This window comes from Garra rufa, chromosome 4 (genome assembly GCF_049309525.1).
Source record: "Garra rufa chromosome 4, GarRuf1.0, whole genome shotgun sequence".
In the NCBI taxonomy this organism is placed as follows: domain Eukaryota; kingdom Metazoa; phylum Chordata; class Actinopteri; order Cypriniformes; family Cyprinidae; genus Garra; species Garra rufa.
This window is the reverse complement of record NC_133364.1, coordinates 9,996,035-10,013,045: the sequence shown is the minus strand read 5'-3', so window position 1 is coordinate 10,013,045 and position 17,011 is coordinate 9,996,035. Positions and strand designations below refer to the sequence as shown.

General features: G+C 37.2%; 1 protein-coding gene across 7 annotated transcripts in view; it reads left to right on the top strand.

The window, feature by feature from the left end:
* LOC141333201 (uncharacterized) overlaps positions 1 to 11,820 on the top strand; it is a 32,909-nt gene extending 21,089 nt beyond the window's left edge. For 2 of the 7 annotated variants that reach the window (XM_073838152.1, XM_073838151.1), the window contains exons 11-17: positions 404 to 2,039; positions 2,158 to 2,246; positions 5,045 to 5,118; positions 5,485 to 5,566; positions 10,709 to 10,782; positions 11,335 to 11,416; positions 11,593 to 11,820. The gene's annotated coding sequence lies outside the window, so the exon portion shown is untranslated. Of the gene's footprint in view, positions 1 to 403; positions 2,040 to 2,157; positions 2,247 to 2,385; positions 3,611 to 5,044; positions 5,119 to 5,484; positions 5,567 to 5,734; positions 5,942 to 10,708; positions 10,783 to 11,334; positions 11,417 to 11,592 lie in introns of those variants that run through there. The other 5 variants (XM_073838154.1, XM_073838153.1, XM_073838156.1 and 2 more) reach the window with 5 other exon arrangements.
* The last annotated feature ends 5,191 nt before the right edge of the window (positions 11,821 to 17,011 follow it).

Genomic DNA, 17,011 nt, shown 5'->3' with positions numbered 1-17,011 from the left:
TATATATAATATAATTTGTATATATATATTTTATAGACAAAGAATAAATTTTTTTATTTAAATGTATTATATATCTTATTATTATTCTTTTACATTTAAATTATTTTTTAATTAAAAATATATTATAATATATATATATATATATATATATATATATATATATATATATATATAAAACATTTAATATATATTTTACAATTAAATTATTTTTTTTATTTAAAATATATATTATTTTATATATATATATTATTATATAATTTTTTTAATATAATATTTTTTTTCCCCATTTAGATTATTTAAGAAATGTTTTTTTTTTTTTTTACAAATGCTACATAAAATTTAAAGCCTTTGTTTCTTAAAGTCATTCAAATCTGTTTCATTTGTGTTTGTGTTTCCCCTACAGAAGAAGGGACGTGTTCGGACAGAAGCGGAGATCTGGGGCGTGTGATTGTGCTGATGGACTTCTGCTCGTTGATAGGTGAGTATTAGGTAAGTATATATTTTTTTTCTTTTCTTTTCTTTTCTTTCTTTTTTTTTTTTTTTTTTTTTTTTTTTTTTACTAATAAAGTATTTATCGTTCTATAAATAAGTATAACCCCTGCTTGACATCGTGCCGGGGTTCAGGGAGAACCCGAGTCATCCCCGGCCCTTCATTCACACAACACTCGCACCTTACGCGGTGATCTGGCTGGAATCGAACCAGTGACCTCTGAACCATGAGTCAGTGCTCTTATCTCTGAGCCACAGATCTCTTGTCACATCATCTGAAGGAACTTATATTTGACTATTCATCTGTATGTGACCTGTGGTTTCACAATAAACCAGTTAAAGCTCTAACAGAATATCTCTGTGTGAGGTGGGGTTTGAACCCATGCCTCTATCACAGCTGTATCCACAGACAACGTTTGTTTAGCCACTAACCCATCGTGGCTTCCACGTTTAAAGCTTGTGTTTGTGGCGCTTTGTTGTATATAATGGCATCAGTATAACGTAAGCAATAGTGGGATTTGAACTCAGAACTCTATGATTCAAACACATTGCTTTATCTACTGAGCCACTGAGTCTAGGGAGTTTGTGTGATGATTATGTGTTTAGCCACAAGGTGGCTTTATTTATTTTTTCTTTTTATAAGTTACTACTTTTTATTTTAAAAGCTTTACTTCTAGTTGACACAGTGTGGTTGGTTAAATTTTGAACAGTGTACTAATTTTCTTACCAATTTGTTATGTTAATTTGTCTATTTTTTTAACAAATGTTCAAGAAGATATGTAAGAAATTACATTTTCAGTTTATAAAGTGTGCTTTGTATTTCCAGGCTTTTATGGCTGGTGTAAATGTTTGCAGTCAGCATGTGGCAATGCTGTCCATACTGTTTTCCATTATTTCTTAGTGTAGCATTTAAACATGTTTTTTCCAAATTTTGTAGGTTTAAGATTAATGTTAGCATGTTATCTGTGTTCATATAACTTTTTTATAGTTTTGTTTTTTAACAGGAAAGTTCAGATGGGTAAGACATGACCGTCTCAAACACAGTTGAGTCAACAGTGATGGGTGCTTTTGAATCACTGCTTCTTTAAGCTTCGAATCTTTTGTTTGAATCAATGATTCAGAGCATCTGTCATGATTTCAGCAACACATACTTGTTAAAGTACATTTTGAAACATTCCGATGGTTGGCCGCTAGGGGGAGACTTAATCTGGTAAACCCGCTAATCATCATCTAATACATGTTTTTTAACTGATCCCAGGTCAGTTGTATAATTTAGGTTCAGTTTAATGACAAACACTTGTGTGTATAATGTAAAAATGGTGAGTGGAATAAAAAAAAACAACACAAATTATACAGAAACTATTTAATGTAATAGAATGAACTTCCAGGAAAATACTCCCAATCACTTTGTAACGGGTGTCCTTAAACATGTTTGCTCTGTTCTTACTGCATTTACACCATTTTGACCAGCAGGTGTCTCAGCATGTGTGGTGTAGAGCACTTTAAAAGTCAATCAGTCTGTCAGACCTGACAAGGAATGAACAAACAAGGTGAGCCACCAAAATAATTTTGTTTTATGATAAAGTGACCTCTTGTCATGACAATATCTTGAATTGAATAAGACTAAGAATTATTCCCACTTACTACTCTTTCTGTCTTTTCCAACAGACAGAAAAAGACATTCTTCTTAAAAGAGGTTATGGCCAGTCACCCAGCATGCTTTCAGCTGTGGTACACCATCAACAGGGATCCATACGGTACAAATGAGATGTTTATACAGATGCTGTTTAGCCAAATCAACAACCTCAGTTTAGATCACTTAAGTTCAGCCAGACAGTAATAATCAAGCAAAAGGTGACAGGCCTTAGTAATCAACTTCATGTGTGTGTTGGGTAGGGAGTACAGCCAAAGCTTCATCACCGAGCACATGGTGAAGAACTTTCTTCCTCCATCTGCATGTGACACACTTCTCATGATTCAGTTCACCTACAAACCTGTATTTTGATCCTTGACCATATTTAATCTATCTGTTTTCAGAGAGCCACATCTGAACTGTGTCTGTCAGATAAAAGAGACATTAAATAAGGGTTGAGCAAAAGTTATTTACCAAATGTTGCACCGATGAGATTCAGTTCAAAGTGTGTGATTCCATGAATGTTGTATTCAATGAGTAAAAACAAATGTATATATATGTACACTATCATTTAAAAGTTTTTGAATGGTAACATTTGTAATGTTTTTTTGAAGAAGTCTCTTCTGCTCACCAAGCTTGCATTTATTTGAAATATGTTTAATATTTAAAAAAAACTTTTTTATTTGAATATATATTTTCAATGTAATTTATTGCTGTGATTTCAAAGCTGCATTTTAGCATCATTACTCCAGTCACATGGTCCTTCAAAAATCATTCTAATATTCTGATTTGCTGCTCAAAAAACATTTAATATCATTATGTTGAAATTATGTTGTAGAATTTTTTTCAGGTTTCTTTGATTAATAGAAAGTTCAGAAGCACAGCATTTATCTTTTGTAACGTTATAAATGTCTTTATCATCACTTTTGATCAATTTAAAGCTTCCTTGCTGAATAAAAGTATTAATTTCTATCATTTCTTTTCCCCCAAAAAAATAAATAAATAAAATAAAAAAAATTACACTGATTCCAAGTTTTGAACAGTATAGTTTATGTTACAAAAGCTTTTTATTTCAGATAAATGCTGATCTTTGGATCTTTCTATTCATCAAATAGTCCCGAGAAAATCTACTCAATTGTTTTAAATAGTAATAACATTATTTTGAAAAATTCTCTTAAACAGCAAATCAGCACATTAAAGTGATTTCTAAATGATCATATGATACTGAAGACTGGAGTAATAATACTGAAAATTCAGCTTTAAAATCACAGGAATTCAAATAGAAATTAGTTTTTTTTTAAATGGTAAAAAATATCTTACATTTTTACTGCTTTTGCTGTGCTTTAAATCAAATAAATGCAGGCTTGGTGACCAGATAAAGCGTCACATCCCCCTCCTCATCATCCTTACTATGAGTTTCCTGAGGAAGAAAAGTGAAATGAGAAAAATACTGTGTGGCTTTTAAGAATAAAAACATATTTAACACAACTCGAGTGGCATCTTTCAAGCACACATTAGATTTAATCATTAGAGACAAACTATTTTTTACCTGTTCATTGTCCAGATGCTCCTCAAGGGGGAGATGTTGAATCTGATCTCCTACATCTGCATATTATAAATATAAATATTAATAAAAGGTCGCCTTTAGACACTATTATAGACAATATCGCAGTCATAAGATTGTAGATGCTATGTGTCAATAATCATTTTGATACAGGCTTTAAAATACTTAGTCCAAATCTGTCCTGTCTTCCAATCAAGCTTTAGTATAAAAGCTGCTTGAGTTTGTAAACAACACAGCAACACATTAAAATCATTGTTTAACTGTGAACAGACGCGATACACGTTCATATAAACAAATCAAAACAAATACACATCTACTTTACCAAACTAAAACCGTCTCAGAGAATTGTTGTGTAGTTTACATGTGTTCACACTTTGACCATGTGCTTTTGAGTTCAACCCTGATTTCATCCGTCTTACCCCATCAGGTGAGTGCTGATTCTGGTTCGTTTATCTAAACTGGTAGATCCATGTTAATTTTCCATGTTAAACCCTGACAAATCATGTTTTTGTCGTAAAATTAAATTTAAATCTCAGAGCTCTCGTCTGCGACTACAACTAGAAACCGGAGTGTAAACTTCCATCCGCTCCACTAGGCGGCGTAAGCGGCTTCACGGTCAGACTGACACCTCGTTCATGATGCTCGACCAACATGGCTTTGTTTACAAGCGTGCAGACCGACTAAAATACAGATTTTGGAGATGACAGCTCAGTGACAGTTGTTAAAAGCCACTAAACGGGACATATTCCGGCTCATCAATAAACAGAAACGACACACGATGCGATAAAACGCAGGAAACGAGTGACAGGTGACTCACCTGTAAGTAACTGTAAGAACACATGCAGGGATTTCTCCTGTTTTATCCTTTGTAAGCGGTTATTCTTTGTATTTAAGTGCTTATTTAAGGTTTGCGAAGTGTTGAAATGTCAGGCAGCCTTTGTTTCTTCTGATATGTTAAAGCAGGGCTGCTCTATCAGTTTGTTTACATTCATAGAGATGGTTTAGGTGCATTCAGTGTGTGTTTACAGAGTCTACCTTTATAAAGTCTGAATGAATCTTCCTCTGATATTTGAAGTGTTATTCTCAAGTAGAATAATAAGGAATGTTATTTTTGTCTGTTGTTGTTGCAGTCTTGCTGTAGGTAGTATACTTATGTTTGTTATTGGGGTCAGTAGGTTTGTGAAGCTCTGTTTTTGCTATATCAGTGTTTTGAAGCTTCATGGGTTGCAGCTCTTTTACACTCTTGATAATAACCATCATATATACAGTCCGTTTTTGATTGTAAAGGATAGTCTGATCTCAGCTTTAGAGCTGTAAATAGACATTGAACTAATACATATCTGCTTTGTTTTGCTCAGTATTCTGCAGCACAGTAACCAGAGACTGAAACACAGAAACAGATTGAAGGCCATATCCTCGACTTCAACAACATGTGAGTCACACAACATTCATTCAGCAAATAATTGAAAATAAGTCAACAGTCATGTAGTATGTGTACAGTAGCCAACATTTGAAGTGGATTAAAACCTTTCAACAAAGTTGTCCTAAACCCAAAACAATACCTGTTCTTGTCTTAGGAAAACTTTGAAGAACTTTTTTGATCCACTTGAAATATTGACTACTATATTTACCCCTGGTTTCATTGACAAGGCTTAAGTGTAGCCATAGTGTTATTTAAGGTAATGTAATGTAGATTAACCTGAGACTAAATTGACATGTTTTAGATGTACTATATATACTCATGTTTTAGATGTACTATATATACTCATGTCTGTTTGTTTTGGTCTTTTCTCTACAGGAGGGATGTGTTTGGACAGAAGCAGAGCTCTGGGACGTTTGGACAGACGATGACTGTAATGATGGACGCTCCTCATGGACAGGTAAGACCTGCAACTTGTGTTTTTGTTTTGTACTAAATGTGTCGGTTACCATCATTTTCTTTCTGGAGGGTCAGCCCTCCAGAAAGCAAATGATGGTAACCGAGTCGGGTGGGGAAGGGACGGCGGAGCAGTTTTTTTAGACAGCTAAATTTTTTTTCTTTCAAAAAGTAGCATAACCCCTGCTGGACGTGGTGCCGAGGCTTGGGGGGGGACCCGAAACATCCCCACCCCTTGGTTCACGCAACACAGTGATCTGACTGGATTCGAACCAGCAGTCTCTGAACCGTGTGGCAGCGCTCTTACCCATGAGCCACAGATCACTGTCTGAAGATGTGCTGGAACTTATACTTCACTATTCACCTGTATGTGGCTTCAATAAATCAGTTAAAGCTTTGAGTTGATTGTTGTCTGAAATGGGATTTGAACCCATGCCTTCATCGCAGCTGGTAACCTGTGCTTAACCACTAACCCACTGTGGCTTACATGCTTTGTGTTCTGTTTTTATGGCACTTTGTTGGATGAAACGACATCCATTTAAAGTAAGCAATAGTGAGGTTTGAACCCAGGTCTCCTGGATGAAAACACAAAGCTTTAACCACTGTGCTATTACACTTGTTAGTTTGTATAGTGATTTGGACAGGATTGTAATGATAAATATGTGGTGAAGAATGACAAACGTAAGCAATGGTGAGATTTGAACTCTGGTCTCCTAAATGAGAAAGCAAAGCTTTAACCACTGTGCCACTGCATCTGTAGAGTTGTCAAGTGTTTTTCATCGGGTGTTATTGAGAGTTTTGTTTTACGTGATGAAAAACTTCAGCAACTGTGGGATTTGAACTCAGGACTCCAAGATTAAGAGACAAAGATTTATCTTCTGCGCCATTGAGTCTGTAGGCTGTTTGGGTGTTTTTCATCGGGTGTTATTGAGAGTTTAGTTGTATATGATCAAAAAAAAGCAAGAAACTGTGGGATTTGAACTCAGGACTCCAAGATTAAGAGACAAAGATTTATCTTGTGCGCCACTGGGTCTGTGGGCTTTTTGGGTGTTTTTCATCGGGTGTTATTGAGAGTTTAGTTGTATATGATCAAAAAAAAGCAAGAAACTGTGGGATTTGAACTCAGGACTCCAAGATTAAGAAACAAAGATTTATCTTCTGCGCCACTGGGTCTGTGGGCTTTTTGGGTGTTTTGGGTGTTTTTCATCGGGTTTTATTGAGAGTTTAGTTGTAAATGATGAAAAATGTCAGCAACTGTGGGATTTGAACTCAGGACTCCGAGATTAAGAGACAAAGATTTATCTTCTGCGCCACTGGGTCTGTAGGCTTTTTGGGTGTTTTTCATCGGGTGTTATTGAGAGTTTTGTTTTATATGATCAAAAAAAGCAAGAAACTGGGATTAGAACTCAGGACTCTAAGATTAAGAAACAAAGATTTATCTTATGCGCCACTGGTTCTGTAGGCTTTTCGGGTGTTTTTCATCGGGTGTTATTGAGAGTTTAGTTGTATATGATCAAAAAAAAGCAAGAAACTGTGGGATCTGAACTCAGGACTCCAAGATTAAGAAACAAAGATTTATCTTGTGCGCCACTGGGTCTGTGGGCTTTTTGGGTGTTTTTCATCGGGTGTTATTGAGAGTTTAGTTGTATATGATGAAAAATGTCAGCAACTGTGGGATTTGAACTCACGACTCCAAGATTAAGAAACAAAGATTTATCTTCTGCGCCATTGAGTCTGTGGGCTGTTTGGGTGTTTTTCATCGGGTGTTATTGAGTTTTGTTTTATATGATCAAAAAAAGCAAGAAACTGTGGGATTTGAACTCAGGACATCAAGATTAAGAAACAAAGATTTATCTTGTGTGCCACTGAGTCTGTGGGCTTTTTGGGTGTTTTTCATCGGGTGTTATTGAGAGTTTAGTTGTAAATGATGAAAAATGTCAGCAACTGTGGGATTTGAACTCACGACTCCAAGATTAAGAAACAAAGATTTACCTTGTGCGCCACTGGGTCTGTGGGCTTTTTGGGTGTTTTTCATCGGGTGTTATTGAGAGTTTAGTTGTAAATGATGAAAAATGTCACCAACTGTGGGATTTGAACTCAGGACTCCAAGATTAAGAAACAAAGATTTACCTTGTGCGCCACTGGGTCTGTGGGCTTTTTGGGTGTTTTTCATCGGGTGTTATTGAGAGTTTAGTTGTATATGATGAAAAATGTCAGCAACTGTGGGATTTGAACTCAGGACTCCGAGATTAAGAGACAAAGATTTATCTTCTGCGCCACTGGGTCTGTAGGCTTTTTGGGTGTTTTTCATCGGGTGTTATTGAGAGTTTTGTTTTATATGATCAAAAAAAGCAAGAAACTGGGATTAGAACTCAGGACTCTAAGATTAAGAAACAAAGATTTATCTTATGCGCCACTGGTTCTGTAGGCTTTTCGGGTGTTTTTCATCGGGTGTTATTGAGAGTTTAGTTGTATATGATCAAAAAAAAGTAAGAAACTGTGGGATCTGAACTCAGGACTCCAAGATTAAGAAACAAAGATTTATCTTGCGCGCCACTGGGTCTGTGGGCTTTTTGGGTGTTTTTCATCGGGTGTTATTGAGAGTTTAGTTGTATATGATGAAAAATGTCAGCAACTGTGGGATTTGAACTCAGGACTCCAAGATTAAGAAACAAAGATTTATTTTATGCGCCACTGGGTCTGTGGGCTTTTTGGGTGTTTTTCATCGGGTGTTATTGAGAGTTTTGTTTAATATGATGAAAAATGTCAGCAACTGTGGGATTTGAATTCAGGACTCCACGATTAAGAGAAAATTATTTAACCACAGTGCTATTGCACTTGTCAGGTTATGCGGTGATTTGGGCAGGGTTGTATTGAGAAATATGTTGTGAAGAATGACAAACGTAAGCAACAGTGAGATTTGAACTCTGGTCTCCTAAATAAAAATGCAAAGCTTTACCACTGTGCCACTGCACCTGTGGAGTTGTCAGGTGCTTCAGAGAGGGTTGCATTAGGAGTTTTGTTAAAAATAAAGACAAAAGTGAGCAACAGTGAGTTGTGACCCCGGGCCTCTTAAATGAAAGTCCAAATCTTTAACCACTGTTCCTGTGGAGGCCTCAGGTGTTTCAGACAGGATGGTATTGAGAACTTTGTTGTAAGGAATGACAAATATAGAAAGCTTTGGATCTTATTGCACCTGTGAAGTTGTTAGGTTCTTTGGACAACAGTGAGATTTGAACTTGAGTCTTCTAAATAAAAACGCAAAGCTGTAACCACTGTTTCTAAAAGCTGTTTTTAGGCATGAGTTTTTTGCATTTACAGGTTTGGCCATCAGGTGTCACCAGTGTGTGGTGTTTTGAGCGATTCACCAGCGAGTCATTTTGTGAATCAATTGATTCAAAGCTTTGAAAAGGTTCGTTCTTCGTCTCTTTGCTCTTACTGCTTTCTTTTATTAATGCATATACACTTTTTGTCTACATGGAGGCGGACACACTGAATTGATCTCATGCATTTGCCTGTTAGATTCATCAGTAAAAAAAAAATCAGTGTTTAGCCATTATATTAGTCATTAGTTTATTAGATATCATTTTTGATACATGATTTATTGACATTTTGTCCAAATCTGTCCCGTCTCCTCCATCCATGTATATCCTCGTCATCACCCATCCAGAGCTTAAAGTAGACAGAGACTCAGAGCAGGATGTGGATTGGGAAGCGCTCAATGTCCAGATGCTCCTCAAGGGGGAGCTGGAGAAACAGTCAAGCGTTACAGATGCTGCTCAAGTCTGCAAACACAAGCACAAAACACCAAAATCATTGTTTAACTGTGAACAAACACGATACACATACTTTAAAGCGAATAAAAACAAATATACATCTCTGTTTTCAAACTAAAACAGTCTCCGGGGATATTATGTCCTCCTGTGTTATGTGTGTTTACATTTTGAGCGTGTGCTCTTGAGTTCAACATATTTAATCTGCTTTACCCGTTGTTTTATCTCACCATTTGAGAGATGATCGTGTTTATTTAGCGAATCTGGTAGATCCGTGTTTCTCCGCTGGTCAAAGCTTTGACAGATTTATAGATTTGTTTACATAAACAAAAAACTTAAATCTCAGCCCTCTGAAGTGCGACTAGCCTCCTCGGGTTTAGTGCAGCAGCCTAATGAACCTATCTATAGATGCTGATACACTTATTGACCACAAGAGGGAGATGATCAGCTCTTTGTCGGCCTTATACACGTTTAATATCGTCAATAGCGACTTTGGCTTAATTATGAAAATGGTAAACTGTGAAAACCAAAGAAAGAAACTATTTTAGACCATGTTTGCCTCATAATATGACTCGTAAGTTAGAAACTGAAGTGCAGTTTTTCCATCCGCTCCACTAGGCGGCGTAAGCGGCTTCACGGTCAGACTGACACCTCGTTCATGATGCTCGACCAACATGGCTTTGTTTACAAGCGTGCAGACCGATTAAAATACAGATTTTGGAGATGACAGCTCAGTGACAGTTGTTAAAATCACTAAACGGGACATATTCCGGCTCATCAACAAACAGAAACGACACACGATGCGATAAAACGCAGGAAACGAGTGACAGGTGACTCACCTGTAAGTAACTGCACACATGCAGTGATTTCTCTTGTTTTATCCTTTGTAAGCGGTTATTCTTTGTATTTAATTGCTTATTTAAGATTTGCGAAGTGTTAAAATGTTGGGAAGCCTTTGTTTCTTCTGATATGTTAAAGCAGGGCTGCTCTATCAGTTTGTTTACATTCATAGAGATAGTTTAGGTGCATTCAATGTGTGTTTACAGAGTCTACCTTTATAAAGTCTGAATGAATCTTCCTCTGATATTTGAACTGTTATTCTCAAGTAGAATAATAAGGAATAGCGTTTTTGTCTGTTGTTGCAGTCTTGCTGTAGGTAGTATACTTATGTTTGTTATTGGGGTCAGTAGGTTTGTGAAGCTCTGTTTTTGCTATTTCAGTGTTTTGTAGCTTCATGGGTTGCAGCTCTTTTACACTCTTGATAATAACCATCATATATACAGTCAGTTGTTGATTGTAAAGGAAAGTCTGATCTCAGCTCTACAGCTGTAAATAGACATTGTACTAATAAACATCTGTTTTGTTTTGCTCAGTATTCTGCAGCACAGTAACCAGAGACTGAAACACAGAAACAGATTGAAGGCCATATCCTCGACTTCAACAACATGTGAGTCACACAACATTCATTCAGCAAATAATTGAAAATAAGTCAACAGTCATGTAGTATGTGTACAGTAGTCAACATTTGAAGTGGATTAAAACCTTTCAACAAAGTTGTTCTAAACCCAAAACAATACCTGTTCTTGTCTTAGGAAAACTTTGAAGAACTTTTTTGATCCACTTGAAATATTGACTACTATATTTACCCCTGGTTTCATTGACAAGGCTTAAGTGTAGCCCCAGACTAAAATGCATGTCTGGGTCTTAAACTGAAAGAAACTTGCACTGACAGATCTCAGAAATGTCAGATTCATTGTTTCGTCTCAAGATGCACACCAGTAATGTTTTTATTCAAGGAATTTTTTTTTTTTCCTAAAAACTACTTAAATGTCCTAATTGAACTATGATCTAATCCTGGCTAAGCCCTAACCTAAGCCTTGTCTGTGAAAGCGGGCCATAGTGTTATTTAATGTAATTTAGATTAACCTGAGACTAAATTGACATGTTTTAGATGTACTATATATACTCATGTCTGTTTATTTTGGTCTTTTCTCTACAGGAGGGATGTGTTTGGACAGAAGCAGAGCTCTGGGACGTTTGGACAGACGATGACTGTAATGATGGACGCTCCTCACGGACAGGTAAGACCTGCAACTTGTGTTTTAGTTTTGTACTAAATGTGTCGGTTACCATCATTTTCTTTCTGGAGGGTCCGCCCTCGAGAAAGCAAATGATGGTAACCGAGTCGGGTGGGGAAGGTACGGCGGAGCAATTTTTTTATACAGCTAAATTTTTTTTTTTTTTTTCTTTCAAAAAGTAGCATAACCCCTGCTGGACATGGTGCCGAGGCTTGGGGGGGGACCCGAAACATCCCCACCCCTTGGTTCACGCAACGCAGTGATCTGACTGGATTCGAACCAGCAATCTCTGAACCGTGTGGCAGCGCTCTTACCCATGAGCCACAGATCACTGTCTGAAGATGTGCTGGAACTTATACTTCACTATTCACCTGTATGTGGCTTCAATAAATCAGTTAAAGAATTGAGTTGGTTGATTGTTGTCTGAAGTGGGATTTGAACCCATGCCTTCATCGCAGCTGGTAATGTGTGCTTAACCACTAACCCACTGTGGCTTTCACGCTTTGTGTTCTGTTTTTATGGCAGTTTGTTGGATGAAACGACATCCATTTAAAGTAAGCAATAGTGAGGTTCGAACCCAGGTCTCTTGGATGAAAACACAAAGCTTTAACCACTGTGCTATTACACTTGTTAGCTTGCATAGTGATTTGGACAGGATTGTATTAAGAATTATATTGTGAAGAATGAAAAACATGAGCAACAGTGAGATTTGAACTCTGGTCTCCTAAATGAGAGAGCAAAGCTTTAACCACTGTGCCACTGCATCTGTGGAGTTGTCAGGTGTTTTTCATCGGGTGTTATTGAGAGTTTAGTTGTATATGATGAAAAACATCAGCAACTGTGGGATTTGAACTCAGGACTCCAAGATTAAGAAACAAAGATTTATCTTCTGCGCCACTGGGTCTGTTGGTTTTTTTGGGTGTTTTTCATCGGGTGTTTTTCATCGGGTGTTATTGAGAGTTTAGTTGTATATGATGAAAAACATCAGCAACTGTGGGATTTGAACTTAGGACTCCGAGATTAGGAAACAAAGATTTATCTTGTGCGCCACTGGGTCTGTTGGTTTTTTCAGGTGTTTTTCATCGGGTGTTATTGACAGTTTAGTTGTATATGATGAAAAATGTCAGCAACTGTGGGATTTGAACTCAGGACTTCAAGATTAAGAAACAAATATTTATTTTATGCGCCACTGAGTCTGTCGACTTTTCGGGTGTTTTTCATCGGGCGTTATTGAGAGTTTAGTTGTATATGATGAAAAACATCAGCAACTGTGGGATTTGAACTCAGGACTCCAAGATTAAGAAACAAAGATTCATCTTCTGCGCCACTGGGTCTGTTGGTTTTTTTGGGTGTTTTTCATCGGGTGTTATTGAGAGTTTTGTTTTATATGATCAAAAAAAAAGCAAGAAACTGTGGGATTTGAACTCAGGACTCCAAGATTAAGAAACAAAGATTCATCTTCTGCGCCACTGGGTCTGTTGGTTTTTTTGGGTGTTTTTCATCGGGTGTTATTGAGAGTTTTGTTTTATATGATCAAAAAAAAAGCAAGAAACTGTGGGATTTGAACTCAGGACTCCAAGATTAAGAAACAAAGATTTATCTTCTGCGCCACTGAGTCTGTCGACTTTTCGGGTGTTTTTCATCGGGTGTTATTGAGAGTTTAGTTGTATATGATGAAAAATGTCAGCAACTGTGGGATTTGAACTCAGGACTTCAAGATTAAGAAACAAAGATTTATCTTGTGTGCCACTGGGTCTGTGGGCTTTTTGGGTGTTTAGGATAGGGTGTTATTGAGAGTTTTGTTTTATATGATCAAAAAAAGCAAGAAACTGTGGGATTTGAACTCAGGACTCCAAGATTAAGAAACAAAGATTTATCTTCTGCGCCACTGAGTCTGTCGACTTTTCGGGTGTTTTTCATCGGGTGTTATTGAGAGTTTAGTTGTATATGATGAAAAATGTCAGCAACTGTGGGATTTGAACTCAGGACTTCAAGATTAAGAAACAAAGATTTATCTTGTGCGCCACTGGGTCTGTGGGCTTTTTGGGTGTTTAGGATAGGGTGTTATTGAGAGTTTTGTTTTATATGATCAAAAAAAGCAAGAAACTGTGGGATTTGAACTCAGGACTCCAAGATTAAGAAACAAAGATTTACCTTCTGCGCCACCGAGTCTGTCGACTTTTCGGGTGTTTTTCATCGGATGTTATTGAGAGTTTTGTTTTATATGATCAAAAAAAGCAAGAAACTGTGGGATTTGAACTCAGGACTCCAAGATTAAGAAACAAAGATTTACCTTCTGCGCCACCGAGTCTGTCGACTTTTCGGGTGTTTTTCATCGGATGTTATTGAGAGTTTTGTTTTATATGATCAAAAAAAGCAAGAAACTGTGGGATTTGAACTCAGGACTCCAAGATTAAGAAACAAAGATTTACCTTCTGCGCCACCGAGTCTGTCGACTTTTCAGGTGTTTTTCATCGGGTGTTATTGAGAGTTTAGTTGTATATGATGAAAAATGTCAGCAACTGTGGGATTTGAACTCAGGACTCCAAGATTAAGAAACAAAGATTTATTTTATGCGCCACTGGGTCTGTGGGCTTTTCGGGTGTTTTTCATCGGGTGTTATTGAGAGTTTTGTTTTATATGATCAAAAAAAAAGCAAGAAACTGTGAGATTTGAACTCAGGACATCAAGATTAAGAAACAAAGATTTATCTTGTGCGCCACTGGGTCTGTGGGCTTTTTGGGTGTTTTTCATCGGGTGTTATTGAGAGTTTAGTTGTATATGATGAAAAATGTCAGCAACTGTGGGATTTGAACTCAGGACTTCAAGATTAAGAAACAAAGATTTATCTTGTGCGCCACTGGGTCTGTGGGCTTTTTGGGTGTTTAGGATAGGGTGTTATTGAGAGTTTTGTTTTATATGATCAAAAAAAGCAAGAAACTGTGGGATTTGAACTCAGGACATCAAGATTAAGAAACAAAGATTTATCTTGTGCGCCACTGGGTCTGTGGGCTTTTTGGGTGTTTTTCATCGGGTGTTATTGAGAGTTTAGTTGTATATGATCAAAAAAAAGCAAGAAACTGTGAGATTTGAACTCAGGACATCAAGATTAAGAAACAAAGATTTATCTTGTGCGCCACTGGGTCTGTGGGCTTTTTGGGTGTTTTTCATCGGGTGTTATTGACAGTTTAGTTGTATATGATGAAAAATGTCAGCAACTGTGGGATTTGAACTCAGGACTTCAAGATTAAGAAACAAAGATTTATCTTGTGCGCCACTGGGTCTGTGGGCTTTTTGGGTGTTTTTCATCGGGTGTTATTGAGAGTTTAGTTGTATATGATGAAAAATGTCAGCAACTGTGGGATTTGAACTCAGGACTCCAAGATTAAGAAACAAAGATTTATCTTCTGCGCCACTGGGTCTGTTGGTTTTTTTGGGTGTTTTTCATCGGGTGTTTTTCATCGGGTGTTATTGAGAGTTTAGTTGTATATGATAGAAAAACATCAGCAACTGTGGGATTTGAACTTAGGACTCCGAGATTAGGAAACAAAGATTTATCTTGTGCGCCACTGGGTCTGTTGGTTTTTTCGGGTGTTTTTCATCGGGTGTTATTGACAGTTTAGTTGTATATGATGAAAAATGTCAGCAACTGTGGGATTTGAACTCAGGACTTCAAGATTAAGAAACAAATATTTATTTTATGCGCCACTGAGTCTGTCGACTTTTCGGGTGTTTTTCATCGGGCGTTATTGAGAGTTTAGTTGTATATGATGAAAAACATCAGCAACTGTGGGATTTGAACTCAGGACTCCAAGATTAAGAAACAAAGATTCATCTTCTGCGCCACTGGGTCTGTTGGTTTTTTTGGGTGTTTTTCATCGGGTGTTATTGAGAGTTTTGTTTTATATGATCAAAAAAAAAGCAAGAAACTGTGGGATTTGAACTCAGGACTCCAAGATTAAGAAACAAAGATTTATCTTCTGCGCCACTGAGTCTGTCGACTTTTCGGGTGTTTTTCATCGGGTGTTATTGAGAGTTTAGTTGTATATGATGAAAAATGTCAGCAACTGTGGGATTTGAACTCAGGACTTCAAGATTAAGAAACAAAGATTTATCTTGTGCGCCACTGGGTCTGTGGGCTTTTTGGGTGTTTAGGATAGGGTGTTATTGAGAGTTTTGTTTTATATGATCAAAAAAAGCAAGAAACTGTGGGATTTGAACTCAGGACTCCAAGATTAAGAAACAAAGATTTACCTTCTGCGCCACCGAGTCTGTCGACTTTTTGGGTGTTTTTCATCGGGTGTTATTGACAGTTTAGTTGTATATGATGAAAAATGTCAGCAACTGTGGGATTTGAACTCAGGACTTCAAGATTAAGAAACAAAGATTTATCTTGTGCGCCACTGGGTCTGTGGGCTTTTTGGGTGTTTTTCATCGGGTGTTATTGAGAGTTTTGTTTTATATGATCAAAAAAAAGCAAGAAACTGTGAGATTTGAACTCAGGACATCAAGATTAAGAAACAAAGATTTATCTTGTGCGCCACTGGGTCTGTGGGCTTTTTGGGTGTTTTTCATCGGGTGTTATTGAGAGTTTAGTTGTATATGATGAAAAATGTCAGCAACTGTGGGATTTGAACTCAGGACTTCAAGATTAAGAAACAAAGATTTATCTTGTGCGCCACTGGGTCTGTGGGCTTTTTGGGTGTTTTTCATCGGGTGTTATTGAGAGTTTAGTTGTATATGATGAAAAATGTCAGCAACTGTGGGATTTGAACTCAGGACATCAAGATTAAGAAACAAAGATTTATCTTCTGCGCCACTGAGTCTGTCGACTTTTCGGGCGTTTTTCATCGGGTGTTATTGAGAGTTTAGTTGTATATGATGAAAAATGTCAGCAACTGTGGGATTTGAACTCAGGACTTCAAGATTAAGAAACAAAGATTTATCTTGTGCGCCACTGGGTCTGTGGGCTTTTTGGGTGTTTAGGATAGGGTGTTATTGAGAGTTTTGTTTTATATGATCAAAAAAAGCAAGAAACTGTGGGATTTGAACTCAGGACATCAAGATTAAGAAACAAAGATTTATCTTGTGCGCCACTGGGTCTGTGGGCTTTTTGGGTGTTTTTCATCGGGTGTTATTGAGAGTTTAGTTGTATATGATGAAAAATGTCAGCAACTGTGGGATTTGAACTCAGGACTTCAAGATTAAGAAACAAAGATTTATCTTGTGCGCCACTGGGTCTGTGGGCTTTTTGGGTGTTTTTCATCGGGTGTTATTGAGAGTTTAGTTGTATATGATGAAAAATGTCAGCAACTGTGGGATTTGAACTCAGGACTTCAAGATTAAGAAACAAAGATTTATCTTGTGCGCCACTGGGTCTGTGGGCTTTTTGGGTGTTTTTCATCGGGTGTTATTGAGAGTTTAGTTGTATATGATGAAAAATGTCAGCAACTGTGGGATTTGAACTCAGGACTTCAAGATTAAGAAACAAAGATTTATCTTGTGCGCCACTGGGTCTGTGGGCTTTTTGGGTGTTTTTCATCGGGTGTTATTGAGAGTTTAGTTGTATATGATGAAAAATGTCAGCAACTGTGGGAT